Here is an 18,429-nt window from a genome sequence, read left to right on the forward strand (position 1 = left end):
AGCTTTCTAGCTACTGATGCCATGGGTAGATCGGGTGGACTGGCGTTAGGATATAACCCCAAATCTATCAGATTGGACTCCTCTTGGGGGGGTCATGGTTACCTGGGAGTAGACATTTTCTCTATCGACCTTGGTCTCTCCCTCCGTATTGTCAACATATATGGACCCTGCCAACAGAGGGAAAATTTCTGGAGACATCTTCTCAGCTGTAACCTAATGACTCTCGATCATATCATCATAGGAGGAGACCTGAACTTCTCCCTGGGATTCAGTGAGTCATGGGGTTCATCGGCCCAAGTTGACCCCATCACTGATTTCATGAGGCGATCATTGGAACAGCATGACTTCATTGATATCCCTATGCAGAAGCCCCTTCCTACGTGGAGAAATAGAAGGGTAGGATCGGCTGCACTGGCACGCAGGCTGGATAGATTCTTGCTGAAGGGCCCTCTGATTCATCGGCTACACTCATATAAACAGTGGGTAAGCAATGGGGGTATCTCTGACCATTCCCCTATCGTTATGGAAATCCTGGGACCGCATCAGAAACCAAAAGCTCCTTTTAAGTTCAATCACTTGTGGCTCCAGGACCCGAGCTTCTCAAATCTGATCACTGAATTTTGGAGAGCACATCCCATTGATCGAGAATCCTCGATGGCAAGGGGATTCGTTAAAAACCTCACTGGGCTCAAGCATATAGTGATCAACTGGGCAAAAGAGAAAAAGACCAGAGAAGATGAGCAGCTTAATAAAGTGGAAGATGAATTGAATGCCCTTCTGGACGAGCGAAATCTGGGGTTCATAACACAGGAAGACAAGGCTCGTCTGGTGGAACTGGAAAATCAGAAGAATAATATTCTAAAGGGTAGGGAGGAATCTATCAGACTTCGCAGCAGAGCAACTTGGCTTAAAGCCGGAGACGAGAATACTAGATTCTTCCACAACTTTGCCAAAGGAAGGAAAGTGGCAAATACCATATGGAACCTTCCCCTTCCTGATGGGGGATTGGCAGATTCCTTCAACAAGCTCTCAAATCTGGGTACTACACACTTCAGAGGTTTATACAAGAGTCCTGCAGGTACAAATCTGGCGGAAATCATCAATGTGGCCTCACATCTCCCTAGATTCGTTGATGAGGACTCTGCAGATCTTGAAGCACCCGTCACCATGGCAGAATTGGAAAGTACTCTCAAATGGTTCCATAAGGAAAAGAGCCCAGGACCGGATGGCTGGACTATAGAGTTCTACACTGCCTTCTTTGATCTCCTGGGAGGAGATATACTAAAGGTGGTGGAGGAAAGCAGGATCTCGGGTAGTCTCTACAATGCTATTAATTCCACATTCATTGCCCTCATTCCTAAAACAGACACCCCATCCTCTTTTGATGACTTCCGTCCCATATCCCTCTGCAATGTTCTCTATAAGATCATCTCTAAGATCATTGCCAATAGGATCAAGCCTATCCTGTCCAGACATATCTCCCCACAACAATTTGCATTTCTGGAAAACAGGCAGATCCATGAAGCCATTGGTTCAGCCCAAGAAGCGATACACTCCATTTGGACAAAACACCTCAATTGTATTCTACTGAAGATAGACCTATCCAAGGCATTTGACCGAGTCAGCTGGCTATATATCAAAATGATCCTTATACATACTGGCTTCCCTCCTGCCCTAATCAATTGGATCATGGCTTGCATCACCTCTCCCACCTTCAGTATCTTGATCAATGGATCAGCCTCACATTTCTTTCACTCTGAAAGAGGGCTGCGACAGGGCTGTCCTCTCTCGCCTCTACTCTTCCTACTGGTCATAGAAGCTCTAAGCCGGCTTATCATCACTGCAAAAAGGGAGGGGACTATCAGAGGCCTCAAAATCACGGATGAATGTTTCCTCACACATCTACTATTTGTAGATGATGTCTTAATTCTATTGGATGGCAGCATACAGGACACATCTTCCTTCACTCGTATCCTAAGTCTCTTCTCAAAAGCTACGGGTATGGAAGTGAACAGATCGAAGTCCACTATCACCATGGTCGGAACCTCAGCCAACGAATCCCACGTGGCTAGATAGGCTTTTCCTTTTACCTCCCAGCCTTTGGACAGAGGCCTTAAATATCTGGGATATTGGTTAAAGCCGACATGTCAAAAGATTGTTGATTGGGTATGGCTAGTAACAAAGATAGAAAAAAGGCTAACATGCTGGAGCCACAGATATCTATCCAGGGCTGGGAGATTAACCCTGATAAAATCCGTACTTGAAGCTACTCCGGTATTCTGGATGGCACTGGCTTGGATACCGCGGAATATTCTGGCAAAACTACAGCAACTATGCAATAGATATTTATGGGCTGGCAACCAAGACAAGCGTATATTTGCCTGGATAGGCTGGAACAAGATTGCCTTACCAAAGAAATGGGGAGGATGGGGGTTGAAGGAGCTCCCTATCTTTGCAAAAGCTTTAGCAGGAAAAATGGGTTGGGCTCTTCTGACGACCCATAGTTTATGGACCAGAATCACTTTCCATAAATACATCTGGCCTCTCAGCATCATCGACTGGGTTAGGCTCCCAGAGTGGAATAAAACTGGCATATCATCTATCTGGAAGGCCCTATTACACTCGCTGCCTCTCATCAGAGATAACCTGGTTTGGCGTATCAGAGAAGGGAACAATGCAAGGATTGGACTGGACCCTTGGACGGGAAGCGGTGGAAGGCATATACTGCCACATGATCTGGTGGAACACCTCTCAGCTCAAAATATCAAGGTTATATCACAGATTGCGGACCATGACCATTCGGACATCTTCCATCAAGCATGGAAATCCGCGCACCAACTAAACCTCCCTAGAAGATGGCATGCAGCCTGGGAAGATTACAGAGAAGCCTTGATCGAATCACATATTCAAATAATAGAGGGCCCGGATGAACTTGTATGGAACCAGACAGATCACGGTATATACACTCCCAAGGAAGGTTACATACAGCTCATCGCACACAAAAAACCTGAGGACAATCCTAGTTGGTGGCAGAGTATCTGGAAGCAGGCTGCATCTCCCCGATCTAAGCTTTTCAATTGGTGCATATTGCGGAATAAAATCCCCACCGGAGAACATCTCATGAAAAGGGCACAACATGGTCCTACTCGGTGCGTTCTTTGCAAGGAGGATTCGGAATCAACAGACCACATATTTCTGAGATGCCGAGCGACACTAAACCTTTGGCAAAACCTCAAGCCCTTCATAAATTACACTGGTGATTGGGTCGGAACAGACCTCATCAACGCTTGGACAGTATGGGAAAAGAAACATAAAGGCTCGAAAAATATCAATCTCCCCATCATTGTTAACTGGTCCATCTGGAAAACTAGAAACAGAGCGATATTTGAAAACAAGCCGATTCATTGGCCATTGATTGAGGCCGTGATTATATCTGCCTTGAAGGAACTTCCCGACCCGCCTCCTTCGTCATCTCGTCAACCTGCTCCTCCCCCTCCCATCGATCAAAGTATACCTTGGGCATATTTCGATGGAGCTGCTAACTTGCAAAGCTGTGGAGGAGGCATCATCCTAAATGTATCAGAGCATCATCAATTCAGAATCAAGGCCGGTTTGGGTGCCGGTACCAATAACTTTGCAGAACTCATCACTCTTCACCACTTACTTCACTTTGCATTGAGACACCACTGCACTAGCATCAACATATTTGGGGATTCTCAGATCATCATTAATTGGATTAGCGGCACAGCTACATGTCACATGCACTCTCTTAACATTATCTTACATGAAGCTCTTGCTCTCAAATCAGCATTTAACAATATTACTGTCTCTCACATCTACAGGGAACATAACAAAGGTGCCGAAAAATTATCCAAGGAGGCAACGCTGATGGAAAAAGGCATTTGGGAGATTACAGAGATCAAAGACCAGTAGGAACAAATATTTTTCCACCGACCGTATATAGACCCGGGATACCCAACCTCGGGACAGCTAACAGCATAAAAGGAACCGTTTATATATGACAGCAGTCTATATATAGATTCATACTAAATTTTTTATAATATTTTTGGCTAGATATGTGACGAACAGGCTACTGTAATAGCTCAGACAGCTTACCCTGCGTGGTAATGCAAATTAACAACACAAACTGTCAATATTTTGTAAAAACAGTCTCATGTAATTTCTGCTTATTAATGAAATATTTATGGATTTTTCCAGAGGAATATATATCTATATCTATATATATATATATATATATATATATATATATATATATATATATATATATATATATATATATATATATATATATATCTTAGTTGGTGGAGCCTGCATCATAAATCACTTCTACTATTGAGAGGTCACGTGTTTATTTGTTGAATTGACAGGAATTGATCCTTTTAGATATATCTACGTAGTACAATATTCCATGGACATAGTGATCATCAATCTTCGAGGACCGTGAACCACTATATATATAAATATATACATATACATATACATAACCATCCTAGATCCATATTTGATTCCTCTCAATGCTTGATAGTTTTGTATTCAAGATGGATCGAGGTTATTTTATCATCAACGAATAATAATAAAAAATAGATTTTTATACTAAAATAAAATTGATATTTAATGGAAATAACATACAAGCTAAAATAAATATAAAGTATAAAAAAATTAATAGTTAAAATAATACAGAAAGAATATGAAAATATAAGAAAAATAAAATAATATGATATTAAAGTATCAATGAAATCATACTATTCTTTTGAGATTGTTTAATAATAATTTGGAATAAATTTATGATGGTACATTAATAAAAATAATAAATATTAGTAATTTTTTTCTTCTAAAGAAACGCTCATGAGAGTTTTATTAGAAAAGAAAGATGGAAACTGGCCCAATAGCATTACATTTCTTCAAAATTATCAATATTTGTTGAAGGACTGAAATTAAGCATGAAGGATCAATCCAATATCTCAAGGGATTACCCCATGATGCAAAATTTTCAATCCCATTCCAGCTAAATTTTTTCCAAAATACTCCAAAGATTTAAATACATTTACATTCCATTTTTCGCTACTTTTTTATTTAAATTTGATTGACTTCTAGTCTTCCTTGGTGAATTATTTTTTCCATTCTTTCCCTCTTGAATCCAACCCACATTTTCTATTGTATCCAATGGGTCACCCTTTGAAGAGTGGCATTGTTCTCTTCATGTTGTTCCTTGTCTACCTAATCTACCCAAGAAGTTTCTTTTCCAAATTTTTTTCTTGGGGACTCAAAAGGGAATTTGTCTTACACCAGAGTATGTTGTACTCCCATTGTCACTAAATTTTGAGGGCCCTCATACACTTTTTCCTAACTAGATTTTGTTTGCTTTGTTCAATCTTCTTTGATAATAACTTCTCCATGGTTTTCATTTTCTCCTTTCTTCCCCTAAGTCTCTTCTTCTTTATATATGTATAATTTTTTGTCTGAGCTCCTTCCCACCCTTTAGGCCTCTGATTATGTTTTTGGACTATATTATTTTGCAAACACTTGGGGAATTTTTTTATTACTCCCCTTCTTTCATAACATGCTCAACGACAAAATGAAAAAATTTCATAATCAAACTTTTGAACTAAACATAGTCTGAAGTCGTCAAATTTATCTTGGCATGAAATCCGTTATTCAAATCCATCTAAAAATATAATTTATCACAAGTGGTTTTCTAAAAAAATTCAAATTCTAGGTTGTTGTAATAAAACTTCTCTAATGCATTACCAATGGAAGATAACATTGGAGGTTCCAAAAATGCAAGGGAATATTCGAGAGCCTTACTCAAATAGGATTCATGGAGATTGACGTCATAACAATATCAAAGGTGGGAGACCAAGGCTACTTGAAAAGGCCAACACTGACCCAAAGCAAGGGCACAAATTCATAAATATTCTACTTATCCTTAGTATTATAAAAAACATGAAAAACACAAAGTCAAACCAAAGGGTAATTATTCAGATCATCAAATGTGAGGGGTTTCCACATATCGTAAATCCTCTTGTGAAGATCGAATAGCTCCAGAAAAAACCCATTAAATCTGCATACCAAAACCTATTATGAAAAAAAAATTCACAACTAAAAGATTCATCTTTCAAACGAATATTAAGGGTAAAAGCTACTTTAACAAACAAAAGAACATATCTAGATTTTAGCATAGAATTGTATGAAACTATATCTTGAGATGCCACTCCAATAAAAATTGATTTCTTCTCTGAATCACTAGAATTCACCATTGGTCAGTGGATTGTGAAAACCCTAGCCAATAAATAATAGTGACTTCTTAATAATATTTATATGAACATTTTCTTTTCTTTTTTGTAAATCTAAACTTTGCATTTACATTTAAAGGTTACACCATTTAATAAATCATACAAAAATCCTATTGGCATCAATATTACCATATTTATTGGCCAGTAGGTAATTTCCAAAAAATATTACACCCTACCAAAAGTTCTTCGCTATTTAGAAATGCAAAGGAACATAGAGACAAAAAACTAACAAAATTAGTACAAAACCAAGAGTGATTATGAATCTAAGAAAGTTATCAAAGAAAGATTCTATGGTCATGAACCAAGTAATGGTGGAGGCTAGAACTCACAATGAACATATTTCTCCATGTGGTCCAATCTTCCTTCAAAGTGGTCTAATGTTTCCTGTGGAGGCCATTATCCCCTTTGTAAACTTATCAATCTATCCTACATGTGCCATTGGTTTTTTTGGAGGTCATTCATGAAGGAGATGATAGTGTTCAAGTCATCATGCCTATCTCTATTGATTTGTTCTAGAAGCATCTTGATATTCTTGAGCTAGAAGCCAAGGTTTTCTTGACTTGGAGCAACCTAGTTAAGGCAAGGTGAGTTGGCATGGTTAGTATCTATAGCCTACTATTGACCAATGTCCTCCAGGCAATGCCCACTTGGCTTCCCTCTCTCATAAACTCCTCACCTCAATTTTTTGTGGTAATGTGCCATCCTAGACTTCATTATTGGATAAAAGGACCTAGATGCAAGGAGGTAATAGGAAAGCATAAGGAAAAAAATCCTTTCCCTCCAACTAGAATACCAAGTCACTCTAGGAAAACAACAATGCATCCAAGCTAACAATGAAATACAAGACCAGGTCCCAAAAAAAATTGGATAATTGGATACCCACATACCATAAGAGATAAAAAAAAACAACCCCCTAAATGATAACAAGGGAAGAGAGGCCAACCCATAAAATTTGTGGCCTCTATCTTCCTTATGAGGCCACAACTCCAAACCTAAATCAAAGACAAAAGAACCCAAACATCAAAAGGTAGACCATGAGCTTCAACGCACCTAATACTCCCATGGAAGGGTCAAAACCCCAAATAAACTAACTGAGAACAACAAACATAGTAAATTGAAACCATGTTTGATAGTAACACAATATTATCTTGGCCTCATCGAACTAGGAATTACGCAAAAATATCAACTGATAGTTTATTACACAAAGCAAGACCACCATCTCTTCCCTTGTTATGGTTAATTGTAGTTGAGGAAGTAGAGTAGACCCTATATTAGGATCCCAAATGGTATGAAATTAAACTATATTTCCTTTGCAAGTAGTTAACTCTGCAAATGCAATCTCCTCACCAATGCCAAAACTTCAACTTCTAAGAAAATTCCCATCCTAGAATTTCACCCCACGCTCCATTAAACGCATCCAAACTCGATAATGTAATAATTCATTTCCACTTGTTGGGGCATAGGTCCAAATACTTTTCCACCATAAGAAACACAAAATCGTCCTTCGCATCATGTCCCCCATTGAAAACCAAATTCGAAGCTTAACAAGGTTTTTCCTTAAGTTACGTTTAAGTCAAGTGTGTTTGTGCATGGTGGAAGTGTGCCACACCACACACACCTTAATCACCATGGAGGTAGGTGGGATGGTGGGCACCCTTTGAGATACTTTCTTGCTAGCACTCATCCAACTCCATTGGAAATTATATGTTAACAAATTTAAAATTAAGTAAAATAACAATTATATTGATGATGATGATGATTATGATGATGATTAACATCAACTTAGACCTCAAAAATGTAAGGAATGCTTATCTTTATTGAGAATTTTATTTATGCATTTGAAAATAATTATGAAAGAAATGTTTTGAGAACATCATGGTTTTATTGAGTTAAAAAGTGAACAAGATTGGTGGTTTGAATATCTTTTGAAAGTCCTTTTCATTTTCAGTTGTTTTAGTCTTACAAAGATGAGAGGTTTTTTCATCTCATTAAGCCCACTAGTATTTTCTTTTCTTTTAGTCATGATAACTTTATCTTTTATACTAGTCAAGATATAGACATAATTTTCATTTTCTATATTATGTTTAAGAACCTCCTTATAATGAATTACTTTTCTTTTTCCCCTAACTCTTTATAAAATCACAATTTTTCCTTAAATTTAGATACAATAATAATTATAAAACTATTTTTTTCTTGTAATATGATTCCTTTGTTTATTCCCCAATGATTTAGTGAAGAATGGACATCAAAATCAAACCACCTTGAATCAAAGGTATTTTTTCTTGGAATATGAAGCAATTTTGGGAACCCCCTTTAACTTGTTCTTACATATGAGGTAATTGGTCATAGTTGTGTTCTCTATTGCGAAAGCCTTACTTCTATGAGGAGGATAATATAGGGTGCATTCCCTTAAATTTTGGTGATCAAATATCATGAGATGCAGGGGGCTAAATATCGCCCAGAGACATACAAAATAAAATATTGAGAACAAGATAACACCCACCTCCTTATTAATGGAAGAAGAAATGTTTTACATCTACATCATGAAATCCTTCATGTTCGTACTAAAGGTGATGCCCATTATCTATAGTGTTTATGATTCCTTTTTGAGTTAAATCATTTAATACCATGGGTGTACACCATAGGTAAATACCATGGATGGATACTACTTTCTATTCCCATCAATCCTCCCTCCAAAGTAAATAATGGCCTAATTATGTCAAGGTCCATCATTAAAAAGTTCAATTGAATGTAGCTCTTGGTGATGTAGTAGTCATGATGAAGAAGATATGAGCCAATGAAGAGAATATTCTTATTTTCTTAACCTATAACCATAGGTTTTTAGATGAACTATACACTATTGTTTTTGAAGGAAAGGATTTTGTGCCGATGGCCCATAACCATTGGTTTGAGGATGACCCATAATCAAGTGCTTTTAAAGGCGAGGGTTTTGTGTGGCTAAACCATAACCATTGTGAATGAAGGTACAAGGATACAATTATCATGTAATGCTTGTGGTCCAACTATGTTAATAACAATGTATGGCAAAGAAAATGCAGTTTGAGCTCTTGCATGTATGCTATCATAACATGGGTGGAGCATGTAGCAATGCCCATAGGGAGTCAAAATGGCCATTGGATCTATTCTTGCAAGGTTTGTTGAATTCATCTCTATATAAATTATGATGAGTAGGAGAGCCTTATATATTCATTGTAAAGTGTGACACTATGTAGTGTGAAGTAGTTGGCGCCATATTATATGAAGAAAGCTAAACTTGGGAAAATGTCAATAAGGTAATCCCTCCAAAAGTAGTACAAGTAAGAGAGCAAAGCATGATGGGAGGAATTTTAACAAATAAATCTAGCCACATTGACCCCTCAATGCATACTTTGTGATCATGGAGTTCCATGAAATAACATTTCAGTGAACATTTAGTGAAATAATTTGAACTTTTCCATCATCATAAGCCCATTCTAGGTAAATCAGTAACCCTATGGTATGAAATTTTATTGTTTGATATGTACAGGGTACAACTACACTGGTGATATTAGGATGCCCATTGTTACCCACTTTATAAACTTCCAAATGGGAAATAGCTATGTCTTGGTGCCAAAATCATTTGCGTTACAAACTAAAATGTGGTTTGCATCACCATCCTCCCCAATATAACTAAATGAAGCAACCCAACAAGGAATTTCATAGGCATAACACTCTCCACCTCAGCTACATAAAAAACAAAAAAAATCTAATGCTAAATATGAAGTAGAAATAATGATCAACAAATGTTCATTTTATTAGAGAATTATATATTACAAACCAATGGAATACATAAATTATTGCAGAAATATAAACATAGAAAACGCATAAAACAAGAGAGACATAGATATACGTGGTTCACCCAGTTTGGACTACGTCCATGGAGAAACAACCAGTTCTTCTTTCTATATTATCCAGCAAACGGAAGAGATACAACCTACAACAGATCCGCTGTAATTCCCTCTTCACTCTCAATCTCCTCTCTCTTCCTCACTCAGAATATAGATATACAGAGACGCAATACAATTCCCTCATATATAGCGAGGGGTTTCCTTCTAGGGCAAAAAACCCTAAATTAAACATAACTTCTACTGTCAGATCTCCACCAAATGAATGGCCTTGATTGACTACGAAATTACAACATTTTACAAGGAAATTTTACATCTATTCTTAGCTTCGAGGGTGCTTCCCCCGATCCCCTACTTGGGGGGCTCTTAAAAGGTCACAGCTGCCCCCCCTGACCCCCCCTGCAATGAATATTTTACGGGCAGCGTTGCTGCCCCATTTCATGCTAGGGTCCAATACGGTGATACCTTTGAATATAGAAGATAATCAGGCTCCATACCCAACAATCTCCCACTTGGAAACTGATTATACCAACTCCACCATTGCTTCATTTGTTGGACAATGACTCCACTTTGGACCCAATTGTTTCTCATCTTCTTCATCATACTTGAAGACCAATTGAAACTGAGAAAATTCTCAGTTTCTCCCTGGTTACATCTTTTGTTAACATATCTGTAGGATTCTGGCTAGTGTGTATCCTTTCCAGCTTCAACTATCCATCTTCCAACGTTGACCGTATGAAATGGTACTTGAGATGTATATGTTTAGTCTTGGAATGAAATGCAGAGTTCTTTGCAATATGTATGGCACTTTGGCTATCACTATATAACTTGCCCAACTCCTGCTTCTTACCCAATTCATCCAGAAACCTTTGTAATCAAATCATTTCTTTACTAGTCTCTATAGCAACAACATACACTACTTCTGTTGTTGAGAGTGCAACAACACATTGTAGTTTTGAGACCCAACTAACAGTTGTTCCACCTACAGTAAACACATACCCTGTTGTGCTTCTCCTATTATCTCTATCACCTGCCATATCGGCATCAACATATCCCTGTAGAGCAATGTTTGAACAACCAAAGCATAATGATTGATTTGTGGTACCTCTCAAATACCTGAGAATCCACTTCACTGCCATCCAATGTTCTTTTCTGGATTGTTCATATACATGCTTACAACTCCCACTGCATGTGAAATATTAGGCCTTGTGCAGACCATTTCATACATTAAGCTTCCAACCACTAATGCATATGGAACTTTAGACATATGAGCCACTTCTTCTTAAGTCTTGGGACACTCCTCCTTACTTAATTTGGAATGGCTAGCCAAGGGTATACTAACTAGTTTTTCATTCTGCATATTAAACCTTTTCAACACCTTTTCTATGTACTCGCTTTGAGACAATGTTAATTTGTGATTCTTCTTGTCCCTAGTTATTCTCATACCAAGGATTTGTTTTGCAACACCCAAATCCTTCATTACAAATGAGTTTGCCAATTTTATTTTGAGCGCATTTATTTCCTGCATGTTAGAACTTGCAACAAGCATGTCATCTACATACAATAACAATATACTATAGCTGCCATCATTTTCCATTTTGAGATAAACACAATGATCAGAGTGACATCTGATATAACCTTGTTCAAACATGAACCTATCAAATTTTAGATACCACTTCCTTGGAGTTTATTTTAAGAAATACAAGCTCTTCTTCAACCTGCACACTAGTTTCTCCTTCCCTTTTACCTCATATCCTTGTGGCTGCTGCATATATATCTCTTCCTCCAAATCCCCATGGAGAAACATTGTCTTTACATCTAACTGCTTAAGATGCAAATCTTCAACTGGTACTAGACTTAAAATAGTTCTGATTGAAGTCATTTTAACAACAGGAGAAAATATCTCCTCAAAGTCTATACCCTTTTTCTGTGCAAACCCTTTCACCACAAGTCTAACTTTATTCCTTTTTCTACCTCAATGTTCTTCCTTCAACTTGTAAGCCCATTTATTTTGCAATGTTGTTTTACCTACAGGCAACCTGACTAGGTCCCAAGTTTGGTTATGTTCTAAGGAGTCCATCTCTTCTTTCATGGCTTGCTCCCACTTCTTCCTGGTTTCTACTTGCACTGCTTTTTCATAACATTCTGGTTCACCAGAATCAGTCAACAATACATAATGTAATGAAGGAGAGTATCGTTCAACGGGTCTACTTATCCTGGTAGATCTTCTAACACCACTTTCAGGTGTTTGAGGTGCTTGTTGTTGTTGTGGTTGTTGTTCTGGATGTTGATCAGTGTGATTTTCAGGCACCATCATTTTTTCTATGATCTTGTCAAGCACTGTGTATTATCTGTTTTCTTTTTCCTCTTTCTTTTCCTACAGTTGATCCTTATACAAAACCTTTTCATTGAATATGACATCGTTGCTCCTAATGATTTTGTCTTTCTCATAATCATAAAAGTGATAACCAAAATCATTAACACCATATCCAATAAAGGTACATTTATTTGATTTTGCCTCAAGTTTTGCTTTATTTTCTTTATTAATGTGGACAAAGGATTCACAATGAAAAGTATTTAAAAAAGAGTAGTTTACCCTTTTACTTGTCCATGCCTCATCTAGAATACCACCATCCAAGGAACTTGAAGGCCCTCTATTTATTAGATAAATAGTAGTATCTATAGCATCTGCCCAAAATTTTAAAGGCAATCTTACCTGCAATCTCATGCACCTTGCACGCTCCATGATTGTCATGTTCATCCTTTCTGGCACACCATTTTCTTGTGGTGTTCCTAGAACTGTCTTCTCTCTGCAAATTCCATTCTCATAACAATACCTATCAAACTCTTTTCTACTATATTCACCTCCATTGTCTGATCTGAGACACTTCAACCATTTTTCCGATCTCATTTTCAACCAAATCTTTCCATTTCTTGAAAGTATCAAATCTATCAAATTTATTTCTAATACAATAGATCTAGGTTTTTCTAGTTGCATCACCAATAAAAGTAACATAATAACGAGATCCACCAAGAGATGATACCTTAGCAGGTCCCCATACATCTGTATGCACAAGCTCTAATCTTTTTCTCTTCTTTCTTTCCCAACTCTGAGGAATCTAACTCTCTTCTGTTTTCCATAAACACAATTCTCACAAAATTTTAAAACAACATGCTTCAAACCTAGAAAAAAATTTCTTGAGTGAATAATCTGCATCCCCTTCTCACTCATGTGACCGATCCTATGATGCCATAATTCTGTATCTTATCTTGTAGAGGTTAAAGCATTAACAAAATTATAAATAACATAGCATAAATACAATGTACCAATCTTTCCTCCTTTCACTATTACTAGGGATCGTTTAGTGAACTTCCAGGTTTTATCTGTGAAAGTAGTTACGCAACCTTCACCTCCCAATTACCCTGTTGAAATCAGATTTTTCTTCAAATCTAGAACATGCCTTACCTCCTTCAATAGCCACTAATTTCCATTTTGTTGTTTTAGGAAAACTGTACCCATTCCAATGATTTTACAGGGTTTATCATCACCCAATCGAACCTGTCCAAAATGTCCTTGAACATAATCATAAAAATGTTTCCGATCAAGTGTGGCATGGAATGAGGCCCCTGAATCTACCACCCAGGTATCAATAATATTTTTTAAAGAAAGAATCAAAGCATCTTGCAACACATCACCTGTTAAATTCTCTTCATGATTAGTTTCTTGTTGTGCATCTCCTTCTTTTCCCTTTAGATACTTAGAGTCTTTCTTCAGGTGTCCTTTCTTCCCACATTTCCAGCACACTATCCCCAATCTAGACTTAGATCTGCCTTTTCTTGACTTACTACAATATCCAGGGCTCTTTCCTCTTTCCATTTTTCTTCCCCTAGTCTCTGCAGTCAAAGGCATTACTTGATGTCTCACTAGAGCTTTTCCGTCGCATTTCCTCGCTAAGGATTGCACCAACAACATCATCAAACTTTAAAGTACTAGATCCAGACACAGAGTTACTAATGGCCATAACTAAACCATTCCAAATTTCTAGCAATGAGCACAGAAATAACAGAGCCCTAACTTCATCATCAAAATTTACTCCTACAAAAATTAACTGACTAGTAACTGTATTAAATTCATTTAAATGATTAGTAACAAATCCACCTTCTGACATATTCATATTAAATAAACGCTTCATAAGGAATACCTTATTTGAGGCCAAGGGTTTTTCATATAGTTTGGCCAATGTTAAACCCTCTGTTGTTGTTTCCTTTGAAATATTAAATGCTACTGACGCCACTAGGCATAGCCGTATTGTTCCAAGTGCTTTTCTGTCAAGAATATCCCATTTTGTGTCTGTCATACTCATCGGCTTCTTTGTCTTTCCACTCAATGGTTGGTACAAATTTCTCTAGTACAAATAATCTCCATATGCATCTTCCATAGCTAGTAGTTTTGGCCATTAAATTTTTCGACCCTAAACCTACCATCTTCCACCATTGCTCCCACTCGAACCAGGAACCCTTCTCACTTACGAGTTTATCAGCCAAAAAAACCTTTGGATCTGATACCAATTATTAGAGAATTATATATTACAGAGCAATGAAATACATAAATTATTGCAGAAATATAAACACAGAAAACACATAAAACAAGAGAGACAAAGATATACGTGGTTCACCCAGTTTGGGCAACGTCCACAAAGAAACAGGCAGTCCTTCTTTTTATATTATGCAGCAAATTGAAGAGATACAACCTACAGCAGATCCACTATAACTCCCTCTTTGCTCTCAATCTCCTCTCTCTTCCTCAATCAGAATATAGATATACACAGACACAATACAATTCCCTCATATATATCGAGGGGTTGCCTTCTAGGGCAAAAAGCCCTAAATTAAACATAACTTCTACTGTCAGATCTCTGCCTAATGAATGGGCCAAATTGAATACGAAATTACAACATTTTACAAGGTAATTTTACATCTATTCTTAGCTTTTGGAGTGTTTCCCCTATCCCCCCGCTAGGGAGGGGCTCCCAAAAGGTCACAGCCACCCACCCCTGACCCCCCCCCTACAGCGAATATTTTACGGCCGGCGTTGCCGCCCCATTTCAAACTGGGGTCCAATGCGGTGATACCTTTGAATACATAAGATAATCAGGCTCCACACCCAACACATTTTCCTTTGATGTCATGCTTGACAAAGAATGAACAAAAATCGTGGAGCAGAGATTTCTCTTCTCAATATTCAAAATAGTTAAATATAATACATAGATAACATCAACAATAAATTACTAGAGTGAAACTCGACTAAACTAAAGTAAAATTGAATTTTCTATGACACCTAGTAGACCGTGACATTAATATCTATACATACTCTCCTAATCTCAATTGTTACAATTAAAGGTATTTAAAATGCCTAATTGCTCACTTTGAAATTCAAATACATTTTTTCCCAATGGATTTGTGAAAATATCTGCAAGTTAATCTTTGGAACCATAAAAAGAAATTACTATGTCCCCATCATTGACAAGCCCACGGATGAAATGAAAACTCATGTCAATGTGCTTGGTCTTTTTGTGATAAAAAGAATTTTTGATAAAGAAATTCCTAAACTATTGTCACAATAAATAGGAGTTGGCTCATTCTCAACATTTGAAATATATTTCAATAATATTATCAAGCACACTACTTGACAAGCTACTGAATTTGATGCTACACATTCTACCTTTGCAGAAGATATTGAAATGATTGAATGTTTCTTTGATGCCCATGAAATTAGATTGGTTCCAAGATGAAAAGCATACCTCGAGGTGCTTTTGTGATCATCTAAACTCCCTACGTAATCATTGTCTATATAACCTGAAAGTGAACAATTTTCAGAACATGTATAGAGAAAAGCATAGTCTATGGTCCCTGCAATATACCTTAAGATCCTTTTTGTACCCTTCCAATGACAAATATTAGGTGATTGCATAAACCTAGATACAAAAAAAGTAGCAAACATGATATCACATCTAGTTGCAGTGAAATATAATAAACTACCATCTAGACTTGTATACAATGTGGGATAAACTAGTGGTGCTACATCTTCTTCACTCAACTTGCCTTGAGAAATTAGTGTATCAGCTAGTTTGCAATTGGTCATTCTAAAGTTTTGGATGATGTTAGTGGCATATTTTTGTTGACCAAAAAAAATGCCATTAGCATATTGTTGAATTTCAATGCCTAAGAAGTATTTCACGACCCCTAGCTCAGTCATATCAAACTCTATTGCATTGATACTTTGAAATCTTCTAACATCATACTTCTTGTATAAAGAAGATCATCTACATAAAGGCATACGATAAGAATTTTACCTTCATGATTTTTGGTATACAAAGTTGGTTCTGTTATCACTCGATTTTCCTTGAAGTTATTGGGAAGAGGAAAGGGTTTCGAGGTAACCACAAACCAATCTTTTCGGTACAGAATCTAGCCAATCTGTACCCAGAGAGGGAAATCTCTTTAAGTTTTAGCTTTTTTTTGAAAGATATTAGGCTAGTTATGAAAGTTTAGGGGTTTTGATTGTATTTGGCGGTGAAATTCAATAGCAAAGGTAGGACTGATTAGTTTAATCCATTGGGCTAATGGAGTCAAAGAAGATGGCTTAACTGGCTTTGGTTTCTTAACAAGGGATGGTTTCACAGGGCAAGATAGTCAAACAAGGAGCAAATAAAGCCTTAAAATAGATGGAATGGATTCAACATGGGTGAAGGGCAGTTAAGAATCCTTCAACACATTCGAAAGAGGGAACTTGAATGATTACTAATAAAGAGCATTTAAGAATTCTTTACTAAATAATCAAAGTGAATAAACTAGGAAACATGAGCAATTAAGAATTCACTGTTTATCCTAATTCAGAGGAAAACATTAAGAATAACAACGATTGAAAACAGATTGTACTTAAGCACTTTCTGAATTATTCTTTTTCATTTATCATTCAGATATGAAACACAAATGACATAATAAACAAGGAAAACTTTAAAACATGAGATATAGAAAACTTATTGATACGGTGCCTGCCTCAAGAAATTTGTGAAAAGTCATTTGGATCAATTCTTTATCCAGCTAGCCATACAAAATTTTGTCCAACAACACTTTATTCCAAAATGATCAGTCTTACAACAATGTCTAGGAATCCACCCTCTATAGTCCAATTGAGGGAGCATTTATACAAAAATTTTACAAAAAATATCTCATAACAGAGTGAGATATATTCTAGCATGATTATGAATGAATTACAAAAAAATAGAGACAAATGGTCTCGTAGATAGGAGAAAAGGTAAACTGATGTTGTGTTGTTCCTATTCTTGTGAATGTGTTGGAGGCAAGCTCTATGATTTGGCTTGTTGTTGTCTTCTTCAGTAACTGTGTGTTGGATGCCCTATTTTCACTGATACTCTTTACCTATTCTGATACACTTCGACCTGTTTAATCTCTATTTATCTTCTTTACCATTACTTGTTGCAGTAAATAACCAAAATTTACATTTTACCTAGGATAATTTTACAAAATGTCTAACATTTCTTCCCACCACTGTGCTTCTGGTATTCTGGTTTTTTGAAGCTTTCTTAGGTTCTCATCAGTTTTTGTGTACCTGAAAAAGGTAGACTGAATTGGAAACAAGTGCTTTATCTCATGCTTGACAAAGAACAAGTCCTCTAGATTGTCATAGAGAACTTTGCCTGTAGGCAATGCTTTTGTTGTTGACGTACTCGTTGATGGACCTTCTTGGTTGCCTACATACTTATTCAATTTCTCCACATAGTCTTTATGACTCATTAGTTTATCATGAATAACTGAAGGACTTGGCAACCCTTTACTCTACAAAATGTCAAATCTCTTCATGAAAGAATTAATTTCTTCTTGCATGTCATGGCATCTTCTTTCTAAGTTTTCCATCAAAGTTCTTTTAGTAAGAACCCTTTTGACTTCCAAATTGTGCCTGTTCTATCTTGAATGCCCAGCTCTTCATCTGGTACTTGTTCCTGGTATTCAAAAACTATATAAGCCTGCTAGCTTCCTCAGACATTTTTCCTAACTCTTCCCTTGCCTTCTGAATTTCTTCTTGAGCTAGCTTCACTAAATTAATTTGTTCAAAAATTATTTGAATTGCTGGCTAAACATCATTTATTGATTGAGTGATGTTGGCCCAAATAATGTTCTTGATTTCTGTCAGAGGTTTATGAAATGTG

The sequence above is a fragment of the Pinus tabuliformis genome, chromosome X (genome assembly GCF_031772625.1).
Source record: "Pinus tabuliformis cultivar Carrire ecotype Pingquan chromosome X, CPIR1, whole genome shotgun sequence".
Lineage (NCBI taxonomy): Eukaryota > Viridiplantae > Streptophyta > Pinopsida > Pinales > Pinaceae > Pinus > Pinus tabuliformis.